General features: G+C 43.4%; 1 non-coding gene across 1 annotated transcript; it reads right to left on the bottom strand.

The window, feature by feature from the left end:
- Positions 1 to 6349: 6349 nt before the first annotated feature.
- On the bottom strand, positions 6350 to 6515 carry LOC121458158. Its single transcript, XR_005975803.1, has one exon. It is a non-coding gene; the product is annotated as a U1 spliceosomal RNA (small nuclear RNA).
- Between the last annotated feature and the right edge of the window lie 9816 nt (positions 6516 to 16331).

Below are 16331 nucleotides of genomic sequence, written 5' to 3' on the forward strand. Positions count from 1 at the left end.
CAGGGTCCTCGGCCAGGCCTGATGGCAGCAGCAATCACCTGGGCCCGAATGAAGTACCCATCAATATTCCAGCAGATGCGGATGTATTCATTTAAGCTTTTTGCCTTATATGGCTGCAAGGCTTCCTTACAATATTTATTTGCATTCTTTTTTTTTTGGTTTTTTTTTTTGTTTTTTTTGTTTTTCAAGACAGGGTTTCTCTGTGGCTTTGGAGCCTGTCCTGGAACTAGCTCTGTAGACCAGGCTGGTCTCGAACTCACAGAGATCCGCCTGCCTCTGCCTCCCGAGTGCTGGGATTAAAGGCGTGCGCCACCACCTCCCAGCTTTATTTGCATTCTTAAATGCCAGCTGCTTAACTATGGGCATAGCTGTGGTCACATCAACAAACCATTTCCCTGCCAACTGCAATAGCCTAAAACTTTTGACAGCTGATCCCCCTCAGCCTTGTTTGGCAGGGCTTTCCAAGCTTTGATAGCTGCAGCAGCCATTTGGAGATATATGGCAGGATCAAGCACAATTTTTTTTTTTTTGGTTTTTCGAGACATGGTTTCTCTGTAGATTTGGAGCCTGTCCTGGAACTCCCTTTGTAGACCAGGCTGGCCTCGAACTCAGAGAGATCTGCCTGCCTCTGCCTCTGAGTGCTGGGATTAAAGGCATGCGCCACCACCGCCCAACTGATCAAGCACAATTTGATTGGCCAAGTCAGCATAAGGTCCTGCTCCAGTTAGCATGTCTAGGTTGCACTGTGCCTGTCCTGCTTGAGCATTTAACCTAGCCATTTGTAAACAATTTTCTTGATATTCTCCCCTCCACATTAAGTAATCTCCTCCAGATAGTACCATACCTTATGGCATAGCTGCTGCCAAACACTAAGTGTAAGATTCAATGCTGCAAAAGATTCTACCATGGCAAGAGTAAAGGGGTTCTGAGTGCCATATGCTGCCATGGCCTCTTTCAGCCAAGACCTGAGGCTACCTTCCCCATTTTCTGACTCAGAGATTATTGCTATCTTTTTTTGTGCCCAAAAGCATGCAGACTTTGGTGTTAGCCTTGGTCCTGCACCAGATTCCAAAGTTCCCCCTTGGTACTCCTGACTCTTCCTTTCAGTCCCTATGCAACTCCTCCACCGATCCTATGGACCGACGAGTCTCCTTGTCATGTATTTCTTCAAGTATTTCTTTAGCCATGGCGAGCTCCTGTCTTATTTTCACTTTATCAGTAAGCAGGGTGTGGAGGACCAGGCACCATAGTGAAAAGGTAGATATAGAGAAGCTATCAGCACTCTCCTTTTGCAGTCCTTTAACCTGTTCCCAATCAGGGATGGTCAAACCTCCACCTGTCAAAAACCATGAGCCTGCTGCAGCTGTAGTCTTAAGAAAATCCTCTCTAGTTCTCTGTTTGACCACAGTTCCTTGTTGCTCTAACAATTTAGATATCTGATATATCATGTCTCCCTTACTGCGTGTGGATCCCATTTTACCCCAATCCATCCTTCTTTCTCAGATCTCAGTGGAACCTCCGCTTGCTGCACCAGCACGGCAACTGTCGTTCTCTGAGCGAGGGGCGTCAGGGTTAACACACAGCACAACTTTAGGTTCTGCAGACAAGCCTTTATTCCACTTTCTCACACAGTATATATATAGCCCTCAACAGGGGAGGCCAAGCCAGCAAAAGCAGGAAGCTCATCACCGTAACTCACATGGCTTAATGGTAAACATCCTTAAAACATTGCTGAGAACAGATTGTTCCTGTTTTTGTTCCTGTTTTCAGAACAACCAACCACAAGAGTACAAAACAGATCAAGTGGGGTTGTGAAGGTCTGTACTCATGGGACCCAACACCAATACTGGTGGGTAGACACTGGTAGATCCCAAGGACTGGCAAGCCAGCCTAGCACAAAGGGTTAATTCCAGGTTCAGCCAGAGATCCTGTCTCAAAAAATAAGGGAAGGTCAGTGGTTAAGAGCACTGGTTGCTCTTCCAGAGGACATGAGTTCAGTTCCCAGCACCCACATGACAGCAGACAATGGTCTATAACTCCAGTCTTGGTATCTGACTCCCTCATCTGTCCTTTGTGGGCACCAATCAGGTGCATGGTGCACAGACATACATGCAGGCAAAATACTCATAAGAATAAATTAGCCAGGCGATGGTGGCGTATGCCTTTAATCCCAGCACTCGGGAGGCAGAGGCAGGCGGATCTCTGTGAGTTTGAGACCAGCCTGGTCTACAGAGCTAGTTCCAGGACAGTCTCCAAAGTCACAGAGAAACCCTGTCTCGAAAAACCAAAATCCAAAAAAAAAAAAAAGAATAAATCATTAAAAAATATGGTGGAGGGGGCTGGAGAGATGGCTCAGTGGTTAAGAGCACTGTCTGCTCTTCCAGAGGTCCTGAGTTCAATTCCCAGCAACCACATGGTGGTTCACAGCCATCTGTAGTGAGATCTGGCACCCTCCTCTGGTGTGTGGGCATACATGGAGGCAGAATGTTGTATACATAATAAATAAATAAACCTTTAAAAAAATATGGTGGATAGCAATGGAGGATGGTCTCTACTTGCTCATGAATCTATGTGAGCACACTCATGTGTATACCAGGAGGGAGGAAGGTGGTGGCAGACATAGTAATACTCAAAAGAAAAAGTGAGAAAAGATGGATTGGATCTGGACACCTAACAATCAAATAAAATGGTCATATCCAGTTCCATAAAAGGAAACAGTGCAATTATCCAGAGTAAGCATTTGGGGGGCAGTTAACCATGCTCCAAGTGTTAAGAAGCTGCTTGTAGGGGGCTGGAGAGATGGCTCAGAGGTTAAGAGCATTGCCTGCTCTTCCAAAGGTCCTGAGTTCAATTCCCAGCAACCACATGGTGGCTCACAACCATCTGTATGTATGGTCTGGTGCCCTCTTCTGGCCTGTAGACATACACACAGAAATAATATTGTATACATAATAAATAAATATTAAAAAAAAGAAGCTGCTTGTATCATTTCAGGCCAGCTTTTGCTCTTTTTCTTCTTGTCTCATGTATTCCAGACTGACTTCAAACTTGCCTACTATGCAGCTGAAGATTACCTTGAACTTCTGGTTCTCATCTCTACCTTCAGATTGCTGGGATTACAGGTATATGCCACCATGACCGCTTTTATGGGATGGAGTTACAACTGAGCCTAGAGATCTGTGCATCTTTAGGCAAGCATTCTATCAACTGAGCTACTCCTCCAGCCTCCGTACTCTGCCTGTAGCAGTTTTTTTGGTAAACCTGTATGTGTGTGTTGCCAGGGGATAAGCCAACGGTTATACCATGAGGTTAAACTATACCCAACATTAAAAATAATATTCTGTGTAGGTTTCTTTTTGAGATTGGGTGTTGTTCTGTAGACTAGGCATGAATTCACCATCCTCCTACGTTTACCTTCTGAGTACAGAGGCAGGTGTGTGGCATACCTGGATGCCAGTCCCAGTCTTTTGAGACAGGGTTTCTTAGAGCAGCCACACGTTTCCTCCTGCAGGGACGCACCACAATGCTCAACTCCATATTTTTCTTCTCTTTTTTTTAAAAGTTTTATTTATTTATTATGTATACAATACTCTGCCTGCATGTATCCCTGCAGGCCAGAAGAGGGCACCAAATCTCACTGCAGATGGTTGTGACCCACCATATGGTCGCTGGGATTTGAACTCAGAACCTCTGGAAGAACAGGCAAAGCTCTTAACTACCGAGCCATCTCTCCAGCCCCATATTTTTCTTCTCGTCCTCCTCTTCCTCCTTCTCTTCTTCTCCTCTGCCTCCCTGAGTGCTGGGATTAGAGGGGTGTGCCACCATGCCCAGCTCCATATTATTTTTCTTTATTTTTTTATTTTTTATTTATTTATTTATTTTTGGTTTTTCGAGACAGGGTTTCTCTGTGGTTTTGGAGCCTGTCCTGGAACTATCTCTTGTAGACCAGGCTGGTCTCGAACTCACAGAGATCTGCCTGCCTCTGTCTCCCGAGTGCTGGGATTAAAGGCGTGCGCCACCACCGCCCGGCTCTTTTTCTTTATTTTTAAGATTTATTTTATTAATAAATGCATACACTGTTCTACCTGCATGTATGCCTGTGGGCCAGAAGAGGGCACCAGATCTCATTACAGATGGCTGTGAGCCACAGTATGGTGGTTGCTGTGAATTGAACTTAGAACCTCTGGAAGAGCAGCCAGTGCTCTTAACAGCTGATCCATCTCTCCAGTCCCCTCCCCCATTTATTTTTTTTCTTTTTAATATTTATTTATTTAATTTTATTTATTATGTATACAATATTCTGTCTGCATGTATGTTGGTCAGAAGAGGGCACCAGACCTCATTACAGGTGGTTGTGAGCCACCATGTGGTTGCTGGGAATTGAACTCAGGACCTTAGGAAGAAGAACAGGCAATGCTCTTAACCGCTGAGCCATCTCTCCAGTCCCCCCTCCCCCATTTATATATGTATTTCTCCCCTAAGATTTTTTTTTTGAGTGTGTGTGTTCATGTTTGTATGTGGATTTGCATGTGGTTGTCAGAAGAGGGTGTCAGATCCTTTGGAGGCTGGAGTTACGGGAGGTTGTGAGCTACCAGTTGTGGGTACTGAGACTCAACTCTGATCCTCTGAGCAAGCAAGTACTCTTCTTTTGGGAGCATGGCTCAAGACAGAGTTTCTCTGTATGGACCTGACTATCCTGGGGAAATACCTCTGTGGACCAGGCTGGCCTTGAACTTGGGGATCTGTCTGCCTATGCCTCCTAAGTGCTGGGTTAAAGGCTTCACAAGTACTTTTTCTTTTTTCCTTTTTTTAAAAATATTTATTTACTTATTTATTATGTATACAATATTCTGTCTGTGGTGCAGGCCAGAAGAGGGCACCAGACCTCATTACAGATGGTTGTGAGCCACCATGTGGTTGCTGGGAATTGAACTCAGGACCTTTGGAAGAGCAGGCAATGCTCTTAACCTCTGAGCCATCTCTCCAGCCCCCCCCCCTTTTTTTTTTTGGTTTTTTGAGACAGGATTTCTCTGTAGCTTTGGTATCTGTCCTGGAACTCATTCTGTAGACCAGACTGGTCAAAATCCCAGAGATCCGCCTGTCTCTGCCACCCAAGTGCTGGGATTAAAGTCATGCGCCATCACCACCCAGCTTCCACAATAATACTTTTAACAATCGTCAGTTCTATACTTCTTCAATTTACAAAAATATTATGTGTATGATGTTTCACCTGCATGTATTATGTCTGTATACCACTTGTCTGTCAGTGCCTGCAGAAGGCATCAGATCTTTTGGGATTAGAGTTACAGCCAGTTGTAAATCACTATGTGGGCATTGGGAACTGAACTCAGGTCCTCTGAAAGAGACACCAGTGCTCACCAAACTATCCCTCCAGCCCTTCTGTATTTTTATTTAGTTATTTATTTATTTTATTATTTTTTTAATTTTTTGGTTTTTTCGAGACAGGGTTTCTCTGTGGCTTTGGAGCCTGTCCTGGAACTAGCTCTGTAGACCAGGCTGGTCTCGAACTCACTTTTATTTATTTATTGTGTATACAATATTCTGTCTGTGTGTATGCCTGCAGGCCAGAAGAGGGCACCAGACCCCATTACAGATGGTTGTGAGCCACCATGTGGTTGCTGGGAATTGAACTCAGGACTTTTGGAAGAGCAGGCAATGCTCTTAACCTCTGAGCCATCTCTCCAGCCCGCCCTTCTGTATTTTTAAGTAATGTAAAAAGTCAGTACCATAATGTTGGGCAGTGGTGGTGCACACCTTTAATTCCAGCACTCAGGAAGCAGAGGCAGGTGGATTCTGTGAGTTCAAGGCCAGCCTGGTCTACAGAACTAGTTCCAGGACATCTAGGGCTATTATTACACAGAGAAACCCTGTCTCGAAAAATAAAACAAAAAATCAGTACAGAGACAGATAAATAGTATTAAGAATCCTTCCCCTTTATGGAACATCAAGAATTCTTATAATAACTCTATTGAGATAGACTTTGTTTGTATTCCCATTTTGCAGAAGGAACAGAAAATTTTTTTCAGAGACATGAAGACACTTGTGTTCAGCCAGGCAGTTCAGGGTTCATCAACTTCCATTAATTTGAAGGATCTTGAAGAAAGTGAATGGGCAAAGGCAAGAGGAATCCTAAGACCTCAGCCAGCTGACTCCAGAAGCAGTGTGGATCACACTGCCCATGGTACTGGGATAAAGACCGCTAGAACTGCCGAAAAGGTCAGTGAACTGGCCATCATGGCTAGTGATGGCTCATATCAGCATCAGATGTTAATCTCAGTTAGCTCATTGTTACCATAGCACTCTCTGTAAAATATCCACTCTGTTCCCCATGGGGAGAGTGTGAATGCAGTCCCCCCACTATCACAAATTATGCAGTCAAGTTTCCTGAATTTGGGGAAATAGCAGGGGTCAGTATATCCAGATAGCAATGGATAAGCCTCGCCCTGGAAAACCACCGTGATCTTTGTGACTGTGGTATCTCCCTAGGTAAGTCAATATAAGTATATACATCTTCCCCCCACACACAGTTTTTTTTGTTTTTCGAGACAGGGTTTCAATACATTAAACTCTGCCTCAAAAATATGTCATTAAAAGCCGGGCGACGGTGGCGCACGCCTTTAATCCCAGCACTCAGGAGGCAGAGGCAGGCGGATCTCTGTGAGTTCAAGACCAGCCTGGTCTACAGAGCTAGTTCCAGGACAGGCTCCAAAGCCACAGAGACCCCCTGTCTCGAAAAACCAAAAAAAAAAAAAGTGATTATGCCAGGCATTGTATCACACACCTTTAGTCCCAGCACTTAGGAGGCAAGTAGACCTCTGTGAGTTCAAAGACAGTCTGATCTACATAAGAAGCCTGTCAAACAATTGTCATTATTTTAAAATGTATACTTATATCTCCTTTTCATTATTGTTATTTTAAAGTATTTTTAATGGTTTTTATTTATGTCTGTATGAGGGTGTCAGATACTTTGATGTTACAGATGGTTGTGAGCTGCCATATGGGTGCTGGGAATTGAACCTGGGTCCTCTGGAAAAGCAGGCAGTGCTCTTAACCATTGGGCCATCTCTCCAGTCCCAATTATCATTATTTTTTTAATATTTATTTATTTATTATGTATACAATATTCTGTCTGTGTGTATGTCTGCAGGCCAGAAGAGGGCACCAGACCTCATTACAGATGGTTGTGAGCCACCATGTGGTTGCTGGGAATTGAACTCAGGACCTTTGGAAGAGCAGGCAATGCTCTTAACCTCTGAGCCATCTCTCCAGCCCTCCCCAATTATCATTATTTTTAAGACAGGATTTCACTGTGTAACCCTTGGCTAGCCTGTAACTTATTATATAGACTAGGCTGTCCTTGAACTCAGAGATCTACCTGCCTCTGCCTCCTGAGGGCTGGGATTAAAGGAGTGTGCTGCCTTGCTTAGATTATGTTTAAATATATGTCAGGCTGCACGTGGGTGTTTGTACATAACTGCAGGCCAGAAGAGGGCACTGTATCTCATTACAGAGGGATGTGAGCCAGTGAATTTAGAATGTGCACCCAGTCCTCTTAAATGCTGCTGAGGCATCTCTCCAGCCCCAGACAGGGTTTTGCTGTAGTTTTTTTTTTTTTTAAGCCTGTCCTGGAACTAGCTCTTGTAGACCAAGCTGGCCTCGAACTGATAGAGATCCACCTGCCTCTGCCTCCTGAGAGCTGGGATTAAAGGCGTGTGCCACCACGGCCCTGCTCTAAGGAAGTTTTTATTTTACTTATCTTTTGACAGAGTTGCTAGTGATCAAGCCATGCTATGAAAGCACTAACTTGCTAAGAACTTGGCTTTTTTTCCTTTGTGTGTGTGTATTCATTCCCTCTGCCTCCATGGCTGCTGGTTTAAATAAACTGCATCTCCCGTTGGTAGCCTGTCCTATCTACCCTCATTACCATGTTGTAATGTAATGTAAGGATGGAACCAAATGAGGGTTTGACATGTGTTAGTTAGACCAGCATTCTAACACAGCCTGCACTGTCAGCTTAGAAAACTTAGTTTTAATCCCTTTCCAAAAGGCATTCTTTGTTTCTGGTTTCCTTAAGTCATACAGTGTCTGTGAACCTTAATTTGCCCATCTTTCTAGTACTGGGACTTGAACTCAGGACCTAATGAATGCTAGGCACTCTACCACTGAGCTCCATCCACAATTTACCCATGTTGAAATAGTGAAATTATGGCTGGAGAATTGGCTCAGGGACTAAAGCACTTGTCTATTTTGCAAATGACCCAGTTTCACCACATTCATGAGCACCAGGCATATATGTGGTGCACAGTCCTTCATGCAGACAAAACACTCATACATGTAAAATAATAAAAATAAGCTGGGCAGTGGCACATGCCTTTAATTCTGGCACTTGGGAGGCAGAGACAGGAGGATCTCTGTGAGTTCGAGGCCAGCCTGGTCTACAAGAGCTAGTTCCAGGACAGGCTCTAAAGCTACAGAGAAACCTGGTCTCAAAAAACTAATCATAATAATAATAATAAACAAAAAATAGTGAAATTACTTTCTATTTTTATCATGTAGAGGGGAACCATAATAGCTAAGTACTCTACTAATGAGCTACATCACTACTAAATTTCTGGTTTATTTGTTTTGAGACAGAATCTCATAGAGCCCAGGTTAGCTTTATGCTCAGCTATTTAACCAAGATTGACTTAGAACTTTTGTTTTTGATACAGGACCTCACCTATTTAGGCCTGGCTGGCCCACATCCTGCTCTATAGACCATGCTGGCTTCAAATTCACAGAGATCTACTTGCCTCTGCCTCCAGAGTGCTGGGATTAAAGGCTTTGCCACCTGTGGCAGAATCCCTGCTGGGTTGCACCTGGCCAGGTGCCAGGGTGCTAGCAACTAACCCCAATCCCCGTTGAGCTGGGGATTCAACCCCGAGTTTCCTGAATGCTATGCAAGGATTCTACCAACTGAGTTACATCCCCAGCGCTGTGTCATTTCTAATCTTTTCAACTACAGCTAGTTTAATTTTTCTGTGTGCTAAGTTCTGTGCTAAGCACCTTTTAGTCACATGCGTTATCTCATGTGTCACAGGTACCTGTGTATGGTCCTCACTTCCCTTCTTTTCCCACCAGAAACAGACTATATCTAAGCCATAAAACTGGCAAGCAGTGGAGGACTCTGGTGTCAAACCTTTCAGCCCCCTTCCTTCTGCAACCTGAGAGATTCTGCCCACCTCAAAGCCAATTTTGAAACATGTGCTTCCCACACAAACTGCATGTAGGTCAGCATTCCCTTTCATCATGGCTCTCAAAATCCGCTTCTTGAGTTTCTAATCAGACAGGCATTGACAGGAAGGATAGCAATCATTTTAAAAAATGTTATTTATGTGCATGTAGGCATACAGGCCACAGGACATGGTGGCCAGAGGAATAGCTGTGGAAGCTGATTCTCTCCTTCTACCATATGGGTCACAGAAGTGAACTTAAGTTCTCAGTGGCAAGAGCTTTTTATCCACCTAGTCATCTCATCCCCCTTTCCTTTTATTCCCCCTTTCCTTTTTAAAACTAAATTTTGTATGCATGTGCATTTGTAAAAGAGTTGGTTCTGGCCTTCCACTACATGCGTCTGGGGAACTGAATTCAGGTTATCAGGTTTATCAGGTGCTAACTATACCTGAAGAGCCATCTTGCAAGTACAACAATCATTCTTTGAACATTTTCTGTGTCACACCCTGGACACTTTCATACAAATTCATACAGCAAAACTGGGCTTCTGGGCACATATTTTTTTTCTTTTTCTCTTTCTTTTCTTTTTTCTTTCTTTTTTTTTTTTTGAGACTCGGTTTCTCTGTGTAACAAAACTCACAGAGATCTGCCAGCCTCTGCCTCCCAAGTGCTCGGCTTTTTCCTTTCTTTATTATTATTATTATTATTATTATTATTATTGAGACAGGGTTTCACCTGTCGCTGCATTCTGAGTGCTGGGATTAAAGGTATGTGTCACAACTGCCCTGCATTTTGTTCTTGAGACAGGGTTTCTCCCTGTAACAGTCCTGGCTGTCCTGGAATTCACTTTGTAGACCAGGCCTCCAACTCACAGAGATCTGTCTGCCTCTACCTCCCAAGTTCTGGGACTAAAGGCATGAGCTATGATGCTTAGCTGTGGGCACACATTTTAATCCCCAGTACTCTGGAGGCAGAGGCATGCAGATCTTTGTAAATCTACATGGAGCTCCAGAAGTGCCAGAGCTATATACTGATGAAAGACCTAGATAAATCCAGAACCCCCCAGCAGGAAAAAATAGAGCCAAAAATCTAAGCAGGGAAGGAAGAATCAGAAATCTAGGATTAGCCGGTTCAGTTTCAGGAACTAGCTGAAGATAAAGTTAGATTGTAATCTTGAGAATAATCTTGAGAGGAGTGTGATTATCATTGGTATTTTTGGAATTTTCTATGATACCCTCCCTACCCTTTTGGATTACTGGGCTGTGGTTTCTTCCCTTAAAAACCTGGTTAAGAGCACTGACTGCTCTTCCAGAGGTCCTGAGTTCAATTCCCAGCAACCACGTGATGGCTCACAACCATCCATAATGAGATCTGGTGCCCTCTTTGGGCCTGCAGGCATACATGTAGACAGAACACTGTATACTAAATAAATAAATAAACTTAAAAAAAAAAACCTTCTCCTAGTTACTCGGGGTCGAACTCCTCCCCTGCGTGGGTTATGAGTCTCGGCCCCAGTGCACTGGTACCTGTCAAATAAACATCGTGTGATTGCAGCAAGGATGGTCTCTCAAAAACCAAAGCCAAAACTAAATTCATACAACAAGAGGCTTGGTAAAACTATTCAAACTCCATATGCTAAACAGGAGGGGAAGTCTAGGCTTGAGAAGAGAGAGGAGGAGGACCAAGAAAAGAAGAGACACCAGGGGCCAGTCACCCAGCCACACAGTCAGCCACAGAGTAAGAAGGAAAAAAAGATATATAGAATAAAGAAAGGTAAAAAGCCCAGAGGCAAAGTGAAACAGGATAATTTAAGTTAGAAAAGTTGACTAGAAGCCGGGCGATGGTGGCGCACGCCTTTAATCCCAGCACTCGGGAGGCAGAGGCAGGCGGATCTCTGTGAGTTCGAGACCAGCCTGGTCTACAGAGCTAGTTCCAGGACAGGCTCCAAAGCCACAGAGAAACCCTGTCTCGAAAAACCAAAAAAAAAAAAAAAAAAAAAAAAGAAAAGTTGACTAGAAACAAGGTAAGCTAAGGCTGGGCATTCATAAGTAATAATAAGTCTCTGTATTTATTTGGGTGCTAGGTGGTGGAACCCCAAAGAGTAAAAAAAAAATCAACTACTCAGACACATCTACAAAATCACATAAATAAACTTTTTTAATCTAAAAAATATAAACCCAACAACAAAAAAGCTCCATCTCAATCAAAGCACAAGTAAGTAGTTCATGCTTGTAATTCCAGCACATGGAAAGCAAATGATGAGTTCAAAGTCAGACCCAGCTATTGAGGTCTCCTGCTTTGAAAGCAACAGCTGGTTGTGGTAGTTATCCAAGAACTTGAGAGGTAGAGGCAGGAGGACTAGGAGTTTAAAATCATACTTGATTACACATCAAGTTCAAGGCTAGTCTGGGCTACACGAAAACCCTGTCTCAAAAAAAGGGAAAAAAGGTACCCTGGGGAGTTGCATCAGAGGAGAGTACTGGCAGCACAAGCAGGAGGACCTGAATTTGGATGCCCAGCATTGCTATTCACAGCTCCATCTGAGGTCTGTACTGGTCAGCCAGTCTAGCTGAAGTGGCAAACTCCCCATCTCAAAAAATAAAATAGAGGGCTGGAGAGATGGCTCAGAGGTTAAGAGCACTGACTGCTCTTCCAGAGGTCCTGAGTTCAATTCCCAGCAACCACATGGTGGCTCACAATCATCTGTAATGGGGTCTGGTGCCCTCTTCTGGCCTGCAGGTGTGCATGCAGGCAGAATGCTATATACATAATTAATAAATAAATCTTTAAACCGAAAAAATGAAATAGTGATATTTTCATAAATAAAATAAAATAGAAAAGCAATTATGGAGGATAAACATCAACTTCAAGTCTCCAAGATGCTGACATAGGTAAGCCCACTCATTAATACACACGCATATGTATTTTAAGTTAGACAGACAGACACACCCCAGCCAAGCAATTAACCAAAAACCCTTTAGTTTTTGCTTACTATGCCCAGAACCATATGTATGATCCCTAGCACCACAAAACATAACTGTAACCAAAACAAAAAACTCAAACGAAAAGCAATTACATCTCAAATCCTCACACCTTGCTGATGGAAGCGAAAATGGTGGTGACTGCTTTGTAAATCAGTTCAGCAACACCTACAGTCTATATCAGATCTACATTCCCAGGAATATTAAAAATTCATTCACATGAAAATTAATATTAAGTCACAGCAATGTTACAAGTCAAAGGGCAGAAAAAATCCAAACATCCACGTACTGAAGGATGAACAAATGTATATTATCTGGTAATAAAAAGTATCTTAATATCATAATGCCAAGTGAACAAAGCCAGTTACAAGACTAGGTGGAAGAATTATATCAAAGTTGTTATTTTTTTAAAGTAAAAAAAAAAAAGCCAAGCGCCAGTGTTTTACTATGTAGTCCTGGCTGGCCTGAAGTTGCTATGTTGACCGGGCTGGCCTTGAACTCACCGACCTTGACAGTTCTTGGATTAAAAACAATTAAAAACATGTACCACCACACCTGGCTAAAAATATATTTTACGTGTGTGTTCTTAGGTGTATCCATGTGCACCATATTCACGTAGGAGCCTGTAGAGGTCAAAAGGTGTGGGCTTCTCTGGAACTGGGCTTGCAGATGGTTGTGAGCCACCATGCCTGTGAGTGCTGGGAGCTGATCCTGGGTACTCTGCAAGAGCAGCGAGTGTTCTTAACTGCTGAAGCATCTCTTCAGGCCTTAAATCCCCCTATTCCCATGTGGTCTCATACATCCTTTGCTGGCCTGGACCTCCCTACGTAGTTGAGGATAACCTTGAACTCTTGATACCCTGAGTGCTGGGATTAGAGGCATTCACTGTTCTGTTTTTTTCATTTGTTTGTATATGACTGTTTGCCTGCATATGTGTGCATCATGTGCATGCCTGGTGCTAGGAAAGAGGGCATCAGATTCCCTGGAACCAGAATTAAGACTATTGTGAACCTCCATGTGAGTGCTGGGAACAGAACCTGGGTCATCTATAAGAGCAGCAAGTACTCTTAACCACTAAGCATCTTTCTAGCCATTAAAGATATTTTGTCAGGCCTGGTGGTGATGGCACACACCTTTAATCCCCGCACTCCATTCTCCTGGAGGCAGGTGGATCTCTGTGAGTTCAAGGCCAGCCTGGTCTATAAAGCAAGTTCCAGGATAGCCAAAGCTGCTATTTGGAGAAACTTTGTCTCAACAAACCAAAACCAAACCAAACAAAAATTATTTTGTGCATGTGCAGAGAAATGCAGGTACCATAGCGACCGGAGGCATCAAATCACCCAGGAGCTGGAGATACAGGTTGTAAGTTGTCTAACATGGGTGCTAGGAACCAAACTTGGGCCTTCTGGAGGAGCAGTAAGTGCCCTTAACTGCTGAGCCAACTCTCCATTCATTCTCCTATGTCTACTTTTATGTAGTGCTGGGGAAGGAACTCTGCTGAGCTACATCCCAACCTTGACTCCTTTCAGCTTGCTCTAACAGTTCATCATTGCAATACTTGATACCAGGACTGTCCCAAAACACCTGGTATGGTGTGCACAGTTGCATTTTTAGTTACAAGCAAGAGTCAAAACAATCTTCTGTATTTGCGTTGATCTTCAGGTCAGTGATTCAGACCCCACCCACCCAGTTTTAGATCTGGTTTGGAGTCAGAGTAACCTTAATCCACTTGTTCTTTTCTTTCCTTTTTTTGGTTTTTCAAGACAGGGTTTCTTTTTTTTTCTTCTTTAAACCTAAGGTCTCACTGTATAGTTCAGGCTATCCTGCATCAGCTTCCTGAATGCTGGGATTACACCATATACACACAACTAGCTGGCTCCAAGGTAACTTGTTTTGTTTAGGGACATTTGCACGGAGGGCAAAGGTCAGCTTCTGGTGGCGTTTCTCAGGAAGTATGACCTTATTTTTTGAGACAGGTTCTCTCACTGGCCTGAAGATCACTACACACATGGCTTTTAACATGGGCTCTGGAAATTGAACTCGGGTCCTCAAGTTTGCACAGTACACACTTTACTCAGCTATCTCCTTAGTCCTTTCAAATTGTTTAAAAACACCTGAACTTGGTAGAGTGGCATATATTTATAATCCTAATACTTGAGGAGCACAGTAGGAAGTTTTGGAGCTTAACATTAGCGTTGGCCATATATAGTCTCTAGAAGCAAACACGGTAGGAATGTATGTAACTAAGTTGGTAGAGTACCTGCCTAGAGGGTACAAATCCCAGAGTATGATTCCATGGCCTTGTAAAACTAGGCAAGGTGGTGCTACAGGTTCAAGGATAATCTGGTCTACATGATGAGTTCAGGTCAGATAGAGCTAGCTACTTACTGGGACACCTTTTCTCACACAGGGAACAGTTGTTCAAGGCCATCCTTGGTTATGTATCGAATTCAAGGCCAGTGAGGCTACAAATGATTCTTCCTAATACAAAAAACCCCAAAATCTTGTATTTTACAAATAAGAATAATATAACATAAAAATAGTGCAATGTTCAAGGGTAAGAGAGATGACTCAATCATTTCCCAAACACCACATGGCAATTCAAAACCATCTCTAATTCCAGTCTTGGGATCAGATGCCCTCTTCTGGTCTCTGAGGGCAATACACGCATGTGGTGCACACATATACATGCAGAAAAAATTTATACACATGAAACAAAAATCATTTATATTAAACAATAGAATGCTCAGGATTCAGCAGGTATGGTGGTGCATACCTTTAATCCTAGTATTGGGGAAGCAGAAGCAGGAAATCTCTGAGATGGAGGACACCCTGGTCTATATAGTAAATGCCACATCTGCTAAGACTATATAGTGAGACCCTGTTTTAAAACATCAGCGCCCCTAAGATTGAAGATTATATAGCTATCAGCTAGATACAGTGGCATGTGGGAGCCTGAGGCAGGAGGTTGGAAAGTTTGACATCAGCTTAGACTATGAAGAGATTGTCTCAAAAGAATAAATAAAATGTATGTATGTACATGTGGGTTTTGTTTTGCATTTTAGGCAAAGTAAGGTACTATTATGTAGCCTTAGCTTGTCTGGCATTCACTATGTAGAACAGGTGGCCTTGAACTCACAGAGACCCCCTGACTCTGCCTCCTAAGTGCTCGGAGCCATCACACTTGGACCAAAATCACAAATATATTTTTAAATTGTGTGTGTGCACTTTGGGGTATGTGTATTTGAGTGCAGGTGCCCATGAAGCCAGGGGCCCTGGAGGTAGTTACAGATGGTTGTGATGTGGGCGTTGGAAATTTAACTGGTCCTGTGGAAGAGTAGCAAGTGCTCTTAACTGCTGAGCCATCTCTCTACCCAAAGTTATGTGCGCGCGCGCACACACACACACACACACACACACACACACACACACAGGCTGTTTTGTTTTGACAGTCTCACGATATAGTCTTAGTTGGCTTCCAATTCATAAAGATCTATGTGCCAACACACCCAGGACTATGTATGGGTATTTTGCCTGTGTGTGTATCTACGTACAACATTCCTGCATGGTGCCTCGCAGAGGCCAGAAGAGGCTGCTGATCTCTGGAGACAAAAGTTACAGATGGATGTGAGCTGTCATGTAGGGGTTGGGAATTGAACATGGGCCTTCTGCAAAAGCAGCAATTCTGTTTGTTTCTCAGGATGCTTTCTCTACGTACCCTGGTTGTTCTGAAACTTGCTCTGTAGACCAGGCTGGCCTCGAACTCCACCTGCTTCTGTTTCTGCCTCAGGATTGCTGGGATTAAAAGTATGCGCCATGCCTGTGCTCTTAACTGTTGAGTCAACTCATCAGCTCCCAAATATTAATATTCCTTTTTTTTTCTTTCAAGACAGGGCTTCTCTGTGTAGCTCTGGCTGAACTGGAACTCATTCTGTAGGTGAGGCTGGCCTCAAACTCACAGAAATCCACCTGTCTTTGCCTCCCAAGTGCCACAAACTGCCCATCATCTTAAAATTCTTAATAGCTAGTGTGTTGAGGTTGTTCTAGCAAAACCCATTTCCTAACATCAGTTTCTCTATGGGAACTAATTTTGGCTTAGATTTTCATAAATGCTGG

Source organism: Microtus oregoni, unplaced genomic scaffold (assembly GCF_018167655.1).
Source record: "Microtus oregoni isolate MIOR12 unplaced genomic scaffold, Mior012 000016F_ref0000370, whole genome shotgun sequence".
In the NCBI taxonomy this organism is placed as follows: domain Eukaryota; kingdom Metazoa; phylum Chordata; class Mammalia; order Rodentia; family Cricetidae; genus Microtus; species Microtus oregoni.